The sequence below is a fragment of the Brachyhypopomus gauderio genome, unplaced genomic scaffold (genome assembly GCF_052324685.1).
Source record: "Brachyhypopomus gauderio isolate BG-103 unplaced genomic scaffold, BGAUD_0.2 sc44, whole genome shotgun sequence".
Classification (NCBI taxonomy): Eukaryota; Metazoa; Chordata; class Actinopteri; order Gymnotiformes; family Hypopomidae; genus Brachyhypopomus; species Brachyhypopomus gauderio.
In genome coordinates this window covers 726640-733898 of record NW_027506870.1, presented here as the reverse complement: position 1 = coordinate 733898, position 7259 = coordinate 726640, and positions in this window count along the sequence as shown.

Here is a 7259-nt window from a genome sequence, read left to right as displayed (position 1 = left end):
ATTATGGTCTAAAACCAGGTGTTTCAGTTTCATTGTCCAACCCCTGTAAATTTGACTGCTCTATAATAACTTCCAGAATGCCTTCAGAAAAAATATCTGGAAGTGTTGATATAGGGACACAATATTGTCTGATTTTGGAAGGCTGGCCTGCAAATTAGTGATGTTGGGACTGTGGTGTGTTCTCCACCAAGGTATGTTTGAAACACCTTCCTCTGATACATCATTATCATCTTCATTTTCATCTGTTTTCAAAAGAAACCATAAAGCATAAAATTACAATAGGTCATATACAACTGTCATAGCCCGCTGATGCGCGCGCACACACACACACACACACACACACACACACACACACACACACACACACACACACACACACATTCATACACACACACACACACACATTACATACAGTATGTTCAGTATGACTGGACCATCATCATCCAAATTTTCCCCGTCACTGTCCTCAATCTCACTGTCCTCACTGTCCTAAGGTTTGACCCTAACTGATGGATCATGTTCCTTACACCCATAACATGTTCTTGCATCCTTTTCCTGTGAGTAATGGTTGATTGGACAGCAAAAACAATGTTATATAAATAACTGTGAGTCCCTGCACATCTCCATCCATGAACATGTCATTGTACAAACTAAAGTGGTCTAACTGCGCAATGTTGCCCTGAGGCAACGAATGAAAAACCTAAATTTTAGAATATAGATAAAGAGAAAAAGTGTCTTTACTCAATCAAATATGCTTTTTCACATATTCCTGCACATCACAGATATTTTTTAATACAAATTTAAAACATTTAAACATGTGAAAAAGTGATATTGATCTTACCTTTTGCTAGCAGTGTGTCCAAGCATGCTATGCTCCAAAAAAGGAGTGCTCCACCCCCAGGTGAAAGACACACCCACACCCAGACCAATTTTTATTGGTGCCAGACTTATCAGCTGATTTAAAATGTGATGTTTTACCAAAAAAAATTTAAAGAGGCAGTGTGGGGGGAGAAATAGTGGTTTGTTGCCTGAGGGCAACACCATGCCATAGAGGGTTAAACGCGAAAATCAGCCGAGCATCGTATTTCACACCACTGTAGCTTGAAGTATTAATGACTGCATTTGCAGAATATTTAGATGTTATTAAACGTAAATGTAATACTGCGGTAGCTGCTAGAGAAAGGCAGTCAGCATGTCAAAAAATTGCCCACAGAGTTAATGCGTGAGTGAAAATGATATTTTTATATTTAGCACTAGGGTTTGCAATGATTTAACTATTACACTGCATGTGAACAACTAGCATAACTACCTCAGGCCTACTCTGTTCAGATTTGTTGTACAGTGTGGAATCATACATGGATCCTGGCCATCTGGCTTCAACATTTGTGATGAGGTGGGAAGCATCACATATGATCTTGATGGGGAGAATGGTCAGTTACAATAGCTACGTTATTTTTGTTACCATTAAAGATAAGTATTCATTAAGGATTATAAAGGTTAGTACCTGTACATTAATGCTATGGATGAATTTTCATGTTCTAATGGTGCTGGAATAGGTAGCATGTAGGTTCCATCAATACAGCCAATCACTCTAGGAAATCCTTAAAATGTAAATGGAATGTAGTTCGTTATATATTGCCTCTCCTTTGCTTAATTTCTTTACTGTCCGTGTGAATTAAAGACAAACCAATGATGCTGTGGAATTCCTCTTTGATGTCCATAACTGGCTTAAGCCCAGGAAACACCACAAAACCGGGCACTAGTCATTTTAATGCCGGACATAGTTTTCGGACAGACCGACATACAGTAGCTTTGCTGACAGATTCCGCATCTCCTACACTATAAAGAAAACTTCCACTAGCAAAAAATGAAGACCGATATATAACAATCTGGAGAGAATTTAGGGCTGATCCGCGATGTGTAATATTTGAAATGTTATTATAATAATAAAGTTATTGATGTAAGTAATGGATTGTGCTGAAAACGATAACGTTCATTAAAAAAATAATCAGAAAATGATAGTAGGCCTATGTCTATTTGGGGTTTTATAAGGCGTTCCCGACGAAGAACTCAGCGAATAAACTGAGTTTCAATATCCACATGATCTTCGAGGAAAGGACACGTCATGATGACGTGTTTGTAACTCTGGGTCAGGTCCAAGTTAACCTGCCAGCGAGCAGGTTAGCTTCAGAGCATAAGTTTCTATAGTAACTGACTCCGGTTCTCTCTAAGCTCGGTTTCTGTAACGGAAAACCTCGAGTTTCCGTGAACTCTGAGTTAACTTACCCGGGTTTTCTCGCTTAACCCGCTTCTTGGAACACCCCCCAGGTCAGCTGTAGTTTTATTGTGGTTTTGGGCGTGTGTTTACGTCGTCTGCGTCTGCTCGTCTACGTCTGTGGTTCTCCGTGGGTGCGGTTTTGTCCTGTGCTGATTCGTCTCACCTGTGGCTCGTCTCGTCATCACATGGGGATTATGTGGTTTGTCTATTTAATGTGTGTTCGCACAGTGTCCTGTGCTCGTCGTTGTCTGAGTCTACGTGTTTTGACTCGTTATTTCATGTTATACGTGCACTGTCTGCGCTCTGTGTGTTTATATAATAAATGTGACGTGTGCTCTGGAGAGGATTCGTGTCTCATCCTTCACGCCGCACCCGACGCCACAGAACGACGAGCCGACATCGAGACACCATGCCAGGCTATGCCACCCGGCCAAAGAAGGGCAAGCGCCCTAGCAAGCGGCATCACCGTGCATCCTCCTCCCCCCAGTGCCGTGAAGCCACACAGACGCTCGAGCATTTGGAGCAGGACCCGGTGTGTGCATTCCAGCTGGCTTCGGCTCGTGAGTGCTCGTACCCCGAGATGGCGGAAATGCTCAGCGAGGGCACGGTGAGGATCTGGAGACATCTACACCCCTCTCCTTCCTGCGCCCTCTCGCCTCTGAGGGTGGGCGCATGTAAAAAAATAAAAAATAAATGAAATGTGCCATATTTTGTCAATTGTGATTTTTACACCCCAATCGAAATTTGTCCTCCGCTTTTAACCCATCTGTGTAGTCAGAACACACACACACACACACTAGTGATTAACTAGGGGGCTGTGGATCAAACGTACCCAGAGCGGTGGGCAGCCCTAGCCCGGCGCCCGGGGAGCAGTTGGGGTTAGGTGCCTTGCTCAAGGGCACCTCAGTCATGGCCTGTCTGGGAACCTGTCTGCATGTGTGATCGGCGCCACTGACTCGACCCCGGAGAACGAATTCGGGGAGGAGGAGTCCGAGGAGGAGGATGAGGGGACCCGCCATCCGTGTGTACCGCTCCCACTGGAGACTACGGTAGGGAGGAGGATGAGGAAGACAGCTACTCGCCGTCCGTGTGTACCCCCCCCCGCTCAATAGCTTACGTTCGCCAAACCCCCCCTCGCTCAGGTTTAAATGCGTTCCGGCAACGTTTGATTTACAAATTAAGCCCTGGATAAGGGTGTCTGCCAAATGCCATAAATTTAAATGTAAATGTACTAATGTATTCTAGGAAGTGATCTAGAAGCCATAGCTACAATGGCACCTAATTACATAATCAAATAACTTATTTAAATCTGTAATGCCTAGCATTAAGTGTGAAATATTGCCACTCTTGTATTCAGTGCAAGATACTTCTATTATACTTCTAATGTTTTGATCCCTGACTGTGTTTCTTAGCTCTCCTTTTCTCTAGTCCTGTTCCTCTGCCTACCTGGTTGTGACCCTTCTTAATTTACTTAGATCTACTCTTCGCCCTTAGTTTAATAAGGGGACAAGGGGGAGTGGCCAGTGATTAATAAACAGGCCAGGCAGATCAGAAGAGGCTCCCAGAAGGTGCAGCAGGGCCATTCAGAGGTCCAGCTCTGAATAAAATGTCTGGTGTCACCAATATTTAAAAGATTAAAGAATTTAAAAGCTGAAACTTTTTATTCAGTTCAATCAGTGGAAACGGAAGTGGCAAGAACTCTTGATTATCACTTTCTCTTGAGTATTATTTTCTGACCCACAGCAATTTGAATTCTCTCAGGCAAAGGAATGACCAACACAGATTTACCAAATTGAACCTATGGTGACGCCATACCTGTGATTCTGGGACAGAGGCAGCAGGAGGCAGGATTTCTAAAGTTCTGTTTAGAAATTTCTAAACCTTTGCCTCACAACACTAGAAGCAGCTTGCTACCTCCATACTGAAGCCTCTGTACCTGTGGTCTGCCTACCACCTCATCTTTGAGTATTCTTCCTACCTTATTGTTTCTTTTGGCCTGAGTATTTCTGTTTGTTTGACAATGGACAATAAAGCTTTTGGTTTACAGCCTCTGTCTCCTGCTGCCTCTGCCCCAGCATCACAGGTACAAGAGTCAAAATAACTGTTTCAAAAGATAACCATTAGTGCCCTTTTATTAAGGATTTTAGAAAGGTTTGCTCACCAGCTACAGTTGTGATCAAATTTATTCAACCCCCACTGAAATAAAGTGTTTTGGCCAGTTTAACATTGATTTTGATCATTTCAGTCATCTTATTTACAATTATATCAAAGAGGCACTTATAAATTAGACAAACATAACATAATATTTATGATGGAATAACCACAAATGTCTTTACTGTGCTCACATCATTATCAGTTTTATTCAACCCCCTAGTGACATTATTTTTTAGTACTTAGTACAACATCCTTTTCCAGTTATGACAGCTTTCAAGCGTGAAGCATAGCTTGACACAAGTGTCTTGCAGCGACCTATGGGTATCTTAGCCCATTCTTCATGGGCAAAAGCCTCCAGTTCAGTCACATTCTTAGGCTTGCGCACTGCAACTGCCTTCTTTAGGTCCCACCAGAGGTTCTCAATTGGATTTAAGTCTGGTGATTGCGATGGCCACTCTAGAATGTTCCAGCCTTTCATGTTCAACCATGCTCTAGTGGACTTGGATGTGTGCTTCGGATCATTGTCCTGTTGGAAGGTCCAACGTCTCCCAAGCCGCAGGTTTGTGACTGACTCCATCACATTTTCCTCCAAGATCTCCTGGTACTGAAGGGAATTCATGGTACCCTGCACACGTTGAAGCTTTCCTGTACCATTAGAAGCAAAACAGCCCCAAAGCATAATTGACCCCCCGCCATGCTTCACAGTAGGCAAGGTGTTCTTTTGTTCATAAGCCCGGTTCTTCCTTCTCCAAACATAGCGCTGGTCCATTGTCCCAAACAGTTCTAATTTAGTTTCATCTGACCACAGTACACTGTCCCAAAACCTTTGTGGCTTGTCCACATGACTTTTGGCATACTGCAGTCGACTTTTCTTGTTCTTTGGAGTCAGCAAGGGGGTGCGTCTGGGCGTTCTGGCATGGAGGTCTTCGTTATGCAGTGCGCGCCTTATTGTCTGAGCTGAAACTTCAGTGCCCACATCTGACAGGTCTTTTTTCAGTTCCTTAGCAGTCACGCGGGGATTTTTCTCCACATTACGCTTCAGGTAGCGCACAGCAGTCGCGGTCAGGATCTTCTTTCTGCCACGACCAGGTAACGTTTCCACTGTGCCCTTTAACTTGAACTTGCGAATGATACTTCCGATAGTGTCTCTTGGAATATTTAACAACTTCGTAATCTTTTTATATCCATTGCCATTCTTGTGAAGAGCAATAACCTCTTCTCTTGTCTTCTGGGACCATTCTCTTGCCTTCACCATGCTTGGAAACACACCAGTAGATGTCTAGAAGGAGCTGAGTATCACAGTCCTTTTAAATCTGCCTAATTGGTGCTTATCATGCTTGATTGCTGCTCGTTGACATCCACAGATGTATTCAATACCTGATGGAAAACACTGGAATGAACCTCTGTTCTTAGGAGTGGTAGTCGTAAAGGGGTTGAATAATTGTGTCAATGAAGAAATCACAAAAAGGCCATTTAATACTTTATGACAAAAAAAAATTGATGCTATCTTAGTTGCATTTAGTTCTTTAACAAGTCCTTGTAAGATTTCATTATGAACACAATTACAAATGTGCACTGAATTCCATAAAACCCTTCGCAGCATTGGGGGTTGAATAAATTTGATCACAACTGTAGGACCAACACACCCTACCATAGGTTCACTCTGGTAAATCTGTGTTGAACTAATTCCCTGTGGGAATTAATATCCTGCACCTCAGATAAGACATAGGTGTCAGTATTGAGGTGATTGTAATTGGAGGAGTGGTCTGGTACGAGATGATGTGTGCTGCACGGGAGTGGGTGCTCGTGCATGCCCTCTGGTGGCCTCTAGGCTGACCCACCATGACAGTACCTAAGTACTGTAGTATCAAGCTGTTCTGGAAGTACTGAATCACAAATTAATGGGTATAATATTTTATTACAGCCACACTGCACACCTTATACCATTTAAAATGTATAAATATACAGAATTCTAGCAGTTTTAGGCTCATCTTATCTCAGATATGGCGTGAAGTCCCAGACACTGAAGGGGGAACAAATGCAACTGTTTTCCAATCCATATTGAACTGCAGCTTTTGTTTGTTTCTTATGGATTTGTACATCTAGGCCTCATGTCATGACCTTGTGACCTTGAGCTGCTTATTTGACCCTGATTATGGATTTGTCCCACATAATTCTCACTTTAATCAACATCCGTGTCCACCTATCTGTCGCTCTGTTACAATCTGCACCATTCATTTATCAAATGGAGGTTACAACCTTCTTATGATAATTTGCATGTATGTAAAATAAAAGGGGGACCAGTTCAAGGGAAATGTTCTATTTTTTCCACATAATTTTCATGTCCTACCCTCCATTTGAATAATGACTGGTGCAAACCCTGCTTGGCTTTACAGGTGCCGTACAACTACTCACTCTGTGCTATAAACCTACCTCATGAAGTTGTGATATGCAAAGATAAATATTTAATTGTGATATGACAAGGTGCTCCTTCTTATGCAACACAACTGAAAAGACACGGCAATACTTCACAATGAAATGCTGAGAAGATGTAAAATATAGAGGGGATGTAATTAGCTGCAGGTGGAGTTAATATTCTGGTGACGTTACTCTCCTACAATGCTTAGGTTTATATTAGTAATGGTGTCAGCAGCAGCAGTATAATATTTCTGTGAACGATTAGTGGCCATTTAAATAACCCACAAACAAGTGAGTATACCTTTTTGTGTGAGACCATTTACAGCTTTGTAGGTGAGCTTCAAGGTCTTAAATTTGATGCAGCCAGCTACTGCACGCCATGTTGCAAACATATATCTGGATGATCAAA